Below are 8,331 nucleotides of genomic sequence, written 5' to 3' on the forward strand. Positions count from 1 at the left end.
TATTAATGTAAAAATATAATATGTATTCTAGAGGATACATACACCCCAGTGTTCACAGCTGCATAATTTATAATTGCCAAGGTATGGAAACAAGCTAAGTGTCCATGAATAGATGAATGGATAAAGATGTGGTGTGTGTGCATGCTCCCTAAGTCGTGTCTGACTCATTGCCACCCCACAGACTGTAGTCCACCAGGCTCCTCTGTCCATGTGATTTTCCCAGCAAGAATACTGGAATGAGGAGCCATTTCCTTCTCCAGGAGATCTACCTGACCCAAGGATCGAACTTATGACTTCTGCACTGCAGGCAGATTCCTTTACCATTGAGCTTCCTGGGAAGCCAAGGTGGAATATTCCTCAGCCACGAAAAATGGAAAGTTGCCATTTGCAACAACATGAATGGAATTGGAGGGCATTATGGAGAAGACTCTTGAGAGGCCCTTGGACTGCAAGGAGATCCAACCAGTCCATCCTAAAGGAGACCAGTCCTGGGTGTTCACTGGAAGGACTGATACTGAGGCTGAAACTCCAGTGCTTTGGCCACCTCATGCGAAGAGTTGACTCTTTGGAAAAGACCCTGATGCTGGGAGGGATTGGGGGCAGGAGGAGAAGGGGACGACAGAGGATGAGATGGCTGGATGGCATCATGGACTCGATGGATGTGAGTTTGGGTGAACTCTGGGGGTTGGTGATGGACAGGGAGGCCTGGCGTGCTGCAATTCACGGGGTCACAAAGAGTCGGACACGACTGAGCGACTGAACTGAACTGACTGATGCTAAGTGAAATAAGTCAGATGGAGAGACAGGTGCTGTGTGATACCAGCTATATGCGGAATCTTAAGAAAATGCAACAAACTAGTGAATAAAACAAAACAGAAGTAGATTCACACACACACACACACACACACACATATATGTGTGTGTGTGTGAATATGTATACGTATATATATATATGTATGTATAAAACTAGTAGTTACCAGTGGGGGGAAGGGAACAGGATGGGGAAAAATAGGTGCAGAGAGGGAATAAAAGGGTTATTATGGGATTACATAAAATCATGTGTGTGAAACTTTTGAAAATCTTAAAGCACTATAGGATTTTTTAAAAAGAAGCTAATAATAGTATGCTACTTACTATGGACAAAAATAAAGCAGGTAAAGAAAGAGGATAGACAATGCTGAAGAGTGTGTGTGTGTGAGAAAGAAAGAGAGAGATGATTTAAACACCTGTCCAGAGAAAGCATCACCCTCAGGGGACACTTGAGTAAAGTCTTGAAGAAGATAAGAGGCAGGTTCACACAGGAGGTGAGTGTGTCTGGGATGTTCCTGGTCTTACGAATAGTCCAGAGGCCAGGGGCTTTAGAGGGAGGGATGGCAGATTGAGCAGTAGATGAGATCTGAGAGGTAAAGGGTATGGGGGGAGGCCACAGTGTCTTGTGGCCATTGATCTGGTCTGGATTTAATGCAGGGAGTATCTGGGGATGGTTCCAGTGTCCAGACATCAGTTATCATGTGCTTGAGCCACGGATGTCCACAGTCAGGGAGGGAAGCTTGGTTACTAAATGTTTCCCCCGTTCCCACCTTGAACACAAATTTCATGGTAATTTTTGTTTTTCAAAAGCAAACTCAAGGACTTCCCTGTGGTCCAGTGGTAAGTTTCTGAGTTTCCAATACAGGGGCACTAGTTTGAACCCTGGTGGGCTGCCATCTATGGGGTCGCACAGAGTCGGACACGACTGAAGCAACTTAGCAGCAGCAGCAGCAGCAGGGGACTAAGATCCCACATAAGGTTCAGCCACAAATTAAAAATAACAATAAAAATAAATTTCAAAATAGAAAGCAAACTCAAGGCTTAAAATAAGAATTCAAACCAAATATATTTCATCTATCAATCTCACTTCTGAGTATATACCTGAAATAATTAAAAGCGGGGACTTGTGAATGCTGTTCATAGCAGTATCATTCAGAGTAGCCGGAAGACAGAAGCAACCCAAGCGTTCACTGACAGATGAATGGGTAAAAGAATAATATTCAATGGAATATTACATGGCTTTGAAAAGGAAGGATATTCTGACACTTGCTACAACGTAGCATGAACCTGGAAGACTGTTAAAGAAACAAAATTTGAGTACACTTTAAAGATCTTCTTGATTTTATTCAGGGATTTATGAATCAGCATCCAACCTAGCAGATTAAAAAAGAGCTCAGAGGAGCTGTACACAATGAAAGGCTTTTACAGGCAGAAGGGAGCAGGAACAAGGAAGTTAATGGGGCACCAAGCAGACTGCTTGTGGCAGGTCCCCTTCCTTCAGGGGACGGCAGATCTGTGAGGCAGGTGACCTCACTAGCGCTGAGCAGGTGACTCCTGATTGACTGGTTTAAAAGATTTCATTTCTGGAGGAGGCCAGACTCTAATTGTCTTAGTTTGGCAACACTCGGCTTAGCAGAAGTGACTCTATATGGGGTCTCTTGTGTTATTTTTTTAAACATTTTTTTTTCTTTTTTTGGTTGGAGCATTTTTGACATCTTTATTGACTTTGTTACAATATTGTTTCTGTTGTTTGTTTGTTTTTTTGTAAAGTTTATTTATTTTGGCTGCCCTGGGTCTTCATTAGGCTTCCCTCATAGCTGTTAGTAAAGAATCTGCCTGCAATGCAGGACACCCCGGTTCAATTCCTGGGTCAGGAAGATCTGCTGGTGAAGGTAGAGGCTACTTACTCCAGTATTCTTGGGCTTCCCTGGTGGCTCAGCTGATAAAGAATCTGCCTGCAATGGGGGAGACCTAGGTTTGATCCCTGGGTTGGGAAGACCCCCTGGAGAAGGGAAAGACTACACAGTCCAGGATTCTGGACTGGAGAATTCCATGGATAGTCCATGGGGTCGCAAAGAGTCGGAGACGACTGAGAGACTTCCACTTTGCTGGGTCATGGCTTTCTGAGGGCTTTCTCCAGTTGGGGCGAATGGGAGCTACTCTGTTTCAGAGCATGGGCTTCTCACTGCAGCGGCTTCTCTTACTGCAGAGTCCAGGCCCAGGTGCTCTGATTTCAGTAGTTGGGGCACGTGGGCGCAGTACTTGCGGTGCCCCTGCTTAGTTGTTCCGTAGCATGTGGAATCTTCCTGGACCGGGGATTGAACCTGTGTCCCCTGCATTGGCAGACAGATTCTTCTTCACTGCTCCACCAGGGAAGTCTTTGCTTCTCTTTTCTGTTTTGGTTTTCTGGCCTTGAGGTACTGTGGGATCCTAGCTCCCTCACTAGGGATGGAATCCTCACCCTGGCACCCCACCCGCTAATCCCTGGCACTGGAAGGTGAAATCTCAACCACTGGACCATCAGGGAAGCCCTTGCTCTCTCGTGGCTCAGATGGTAAAGAATCTGCCTGCATTGTGGGAGACCGGGGTTTAATCCCTGGGTTGGGATGATCCCCTGGAGGAGGAAATGGCCACCCACTCCAGTATTCTTTCCTGGAGAATCCCATGGACAGAGGAACCTGGCAGGCTACAGTCCATGGGGTTGCAAAGAGTCAGACACAACTGAATGACTACTATAACAGGGTATTATGCTAAGTGAAATAAGACAGTCACTAAAGGACAAATACATGACCCACTTACATGAAGTACATAGAATTGTCAACTCTTAGAACAGAAAGGGAGAAATGAAGTTATTATTTAATGGGTGCAGAGTTTGTTTGGAATGATGAAGAAGTTCTGGAGTTGGATGGTGATGGGTGCATAAAAATGTGAATGTATTTAATACCACCGAAGTGTATACTTAAAAATGGTTAAAATGGTAATTTTTAGGGACCTCCCCCGCAGGTCAGTTGTTAAGACTCCACACTCCCAGTGCAGGTGTATTTGTTTGATCCCTGGCTGGGGAAGTAAGATCCCACGGGAGCAGCCAAAATTAAAAAAAAAAAAAAAAGGTATAATTTAGTTAGTCTTGCCATGATTTCAAAAAATAAAAATTAATTAATTGTTATATATATATATACATACATTTGTTTCCCATGAAACAAATTGTTCCTGAAGATACAAATATGTATATTTTTTGTCCCCAAGAAATCTTTCAGAAAACCTCATCAACAGCACTAACAGCATCTTGTAATTCTGAAATCGCATTTCAGAGGAACAGAGCAGTCTGTGGAGTGGGTAACAGGAAATAGATTCTGCCTAAACAGAAGGAAAGGAAATGGTCACTTCCCTACTTGTCTTCAACACTGTTTATGTAAAAATATTCTGCCTTCTTAGATGTTTTGACTTTTGGTATCCTCCTCCTAGGCAAGCCGGAAACCCCGAGGGTTAACATCTTTACCCTTTGTTTTCAAGGAACAGCTGAAAGTCAGCATTCGAAAAAGAAATTTTAATTGAAGAGAGCAGAACAAGAAACAGAATCTCAATTTTATTTAGTTCCCACACTACCTCTCAGGCAGGAATTTGCATACTTGAAGTTACACAAATTTTCCCAGTTTACAAACCTTGGGCCTAATTATGTCTAAGATTTCTATATCTTTCATCAAATGCTTCCTCACTCATAAAGATCTTTCTTGGATCCAATAAAAGTTCAAGAGATAGTATAATATACTTAGTAACAAAAAAGCCCTTTAAATTCCCAATTATCTCACCAGCACTGTATTTCTTTCCCAGTATTTTAATTCCTTTACCTGCAAAAAGTAAAAAAATAAAAACTTTTTTTCTGTCTTTCCAATCAATTTACTTTTCATTACATTATTTTCATCAAAAGCATGCATAATTTTCAAACTGGTTTGTATGGTTTGTATACACGCCATCTCATTGAGGGCTGAGTATCTGCATAGAATTTTTTTTGTTTAATTTTTAAAATGAAGTGTAGTTGATTTAGGGGTTTCCCCAGTGGCTCAAGCAGGAAAGAACCCACGTGCAAAGCAGGAGACACAGGAGACTCAGTTTTGATTCCTGGGTTGGGTCAGGAAGATCCCCTGGAGAAGGAAATGGCAACCACCCCAGTATTCTTGCCTGGAAAATCCAGTGGACACAGGAGTCCATGGGGTCGCAAAAGAGTCACAGCAAAGTGATTCAGTTATACATGGATATATTCTTTTTCATTTATATACTTTTTATAGTTTCCTGCGCTGTACAATAAGCCCTTGCTGGTTATTTATTTTATATACAGTAATGTGTTTATGTTAATCCCAGCCTCCTAATTTCTCTCTCCCCTCCCCTTTCCCTTGGTAACCATCCGTTTGTTTTCTATGTCTGTGGTTCTATTTCTGTTTTGTATATAACTTTATTTGTATCATTTGTTTTAGATCCCAAATATGAGTGATAGCGTATGATATTTATCTTTGGCTTACTTCATTTAGTATGATAATCTCTAGGTCCATCCACGCTGCTGCAAATGGCGTTATTTTGTTCTTTTTTATAGCCGAGTAATGGTCCATTGTGTATGTTACCACTTCTCTGTTATCCATGTGTCTGTCAGTGGACATTCAGGTTGCTTCCATGTCTTGGCTATTACAAATACACCTGCAATGAACATTGGGGTGCGTGCATCTTTTCGAATTATGGCTTTCTCTAGTCTAAATAAACTTCTTGGAACTCTTGTGAAAAGAATACGAGCCTAGGGCTTCCCTGGTGGCTCAGTGGTAAGAAGCCGCTTGCCAGTGCAGAGGACATAGGTTCGCTCTCTGGCCCAACAAGAGCTCACATGCCACAGAGCAACCAAGCCCGTGACCACCACTATCGAGCCTGAGCTCTGGAGCCCAGGAACCCCAACTGCTGAGCCCACGCACTGCAACTACCGAAGCCTCTGCATCCACCCCTAGAGCCCTGGCTCCACAAGAGAAGTTACCGAAATGAGAAGCCCCCAAAATGAGAACCCCACAGACCACAGCTAGAGAAAAGGCCTCACAGCAACGAACAGCCAGAACACCCCAAAATAAATAAATATATAAAATAAAATTATACTTGCCTATTAGTGCCCATGTATTCATTCATTCAATATTTATTGATATCAATACAAACAGACGTTATTTATTGTATATTTTGGCTTATAACCTAATACTGCTTTATTTGATTGTTCAAATTGTTCCAGCCTTGGCCACTGTGCTCTTGCAGGTGCTGGGCAGAAAGAAAAACAAAACAAAAAAGACAAAACTTAGTAGGGATGAGGATAAATTCAGAGTTTGAGATGAACAGATACACACTACTATATATACAGTAGATAAGCAACAAAGACCTACTGTATAGCACAGGGAAATATAATCAATATTTTGTAATAATGTGGGAGGGAAAAGAATCTGAAAAATAATGTATATTAGATGTATAACTAAATCACATTGCTGTACATTTGAAACTAACACAACATTGTAAATCAACTATAATCCAATTAAAAAAAAACAAAAACTGAGTATCTAGTGTGTGCAGGTACTGTCTTGGGTCCTTTTGCCCTTTAAATTTATTTTTTGGCATTTGGTTAGTCTCTTATCAGACGGTGACTTTACACCGTCTAATCTAATTTCTCTCAATTTATCTAATCTCTCTCAACTTTAGTTTCTTAATCTGTAAAATGGGAATCATGCCTGTTTGCAGGGTTGGGGTGAAGATTAACTGTATAACTTATAAAATTAATACATGTTCCACTAAAGGACAAACGATTCCCATCATACAAGCTGGGAATAATCACATCCATGGAGACAGAATGGTGGTTACCACAGCTGGGAGGAAGGAGGAATGGGAAGTTAGTGTTTTATGAGTACAGAGTTTCTGTTCACAACAGTGAAAACATTCTGGGGACGGAGGCTGGTGATGGCTGCACAGCAGTGTGTGTCTATCTAGTGCCACCGAATTATATTTGAAAATGCTTAAACTGGTAAATTTTATGTTACGTATAGTTTAGCTTAGAGTCAAAGCTATGGTTTTTCCAGTAGTCATGTATGGATATGAGAGCTGGATCATAAAGAAGGCTGAGCACCAAAGAATTGATGCTTTTGAACTGTGGTGTTGGAGAGGACTCTTGAGAGTTCCTTGGACTACAGTGAGACCAAACCAGTCAATCCTAAAGGAAATCAGTCCTGAATATTCACTGGAAGGACTGATCCTGAAGCTGAAGGTCCAATAACTTAACCATCTGATTCAAAGAGCCAACTCATTAGAAAAGACCTTGATGCTGGGAAAGATTGCAGGCTAGAGGAGAAGGGGACAACAGAGGATGAGGTGGTTGGATGGCATCACTAACTCGATGGTCATAAATTTGAGCAAACTCTGGGAGATAGTGAAGGACAGGGAAGCCTGGTGAGCTGCAGTCCAAGGGGTCACAAAGCATTGGACCTGACTTAACGACTAAACAACAACATATTTTATTTACCACATACACAGAAGTAATATAGTCTCATGATGGAAAATTTAGAAAACATTTAAAAAGTTTAAAATTTATAGTAATGTCAGTAATCAGTGGCCACATCTACTCTGTCATTTGTATCTTCCCTTTATGAAATCTTTCTGAGTTGGTAGGTTGTCTGCCCCCTTCTTTAATTAGGTTTCATTATTGTCATAACCGGTTGCTCTTAAGAAAAGAACATGTGCAAATGTTGCTGAAAGGTATTTGCAAATGTTACTGAAAGGTATGTGTGTCATCTTCAAATTGGTCTTCAGTGGTCTGGTCATCATCTTGTTTTAGGTTCAGTTACGCTTCACTTCCAGGGTCCATTTGTTCCTATTTCTTTGTGATCAGTTCTCAGAATCGCGGCAGCTTGTATCCTGGGTACCAGCTGGTCATCATGGAGTTAACTTCACCTGGTGTTTCAGTATATATATGACAGCTCACAGGATACGGCTCAGAATATTATCTATAGTCCTTGAGAAAGAACTAAAGGTCCTTGACTGTGCTTAATGACTACATTATTATCATTTGGTCTCTGTTTTCCTTGGTTTCAGCATTTTCTCACTTCTCTGATTAAACTTATTCTTTGACTAAAGTCTTCCACAGGCAAAATGCAGGCAGAGGACATGGTGAGGAGGCAAGGACCATACAACCCTGCTCCGCTTCAGAAACATTTTAATCTCTGAAGCTCTTTGATTAAAACAAAACAAAACAAAACAAAACCATTACTGTAAGTCAGGGGGCTTCCCTGGTGGCTCAAATGGTCAAGAATCTGACTTCCATGAAGGAGACCTGAGTTCCATCCCTGGGTCAGGAACATCCCCTGGGGAAGGAAAAGGAAACCCACTCCAGTATTCTTGCCTGGAGAATTCCATGGACAGAGGAATCTGGTGGGCTAGAGTCCATGGGATCGCAAAGAGTCGGACAGGTTTAAGCGACTAACTTTCGCTTTTTTCACTTTCACTGTAAGCCACAGA

General features: G+C 41.7%; 1 long non-coding RNA gene across 1 annotated transcript; it reads right to left on the reverse strand.

Annotated features, from left to right (window-relative positions):
- Positions 1–4,383: 4,383 nt before the first annotated feature.
- Positions 4,384–5,499, reverse strand: LOC138427896 (uncharacterized). The gene is made up of 2 exons (XR_011252223.1): positions 5,328–5,499; positions 4,384–4,658 (listed from the first exon to the last, which is right to left on the reverse strand). It is a non-coding gene; the product is annotated as an uncharacterized lncRNA (long non-coding RNA).
- Between the last annotated feature and the right edge of the window lie 2,832 nt (positions 5,500–8,331).

The sequence above is a fragment of the Ovis canadensis genome, chromosome 1, assembly GCF_042477335.2.
Source record: "Ovis canadensis isolate MfBH-ARS-UI-01 breed Bighorn chromosome 1, ARS-UI_OviCan_v2, whole genome shotgun sequence".
Lineage (NCBI taxonomy): Eukaryota > Metazoa > Chordata > Mammalia > Artiodactyla > Bovidae > Ovis > Ovis canadensis.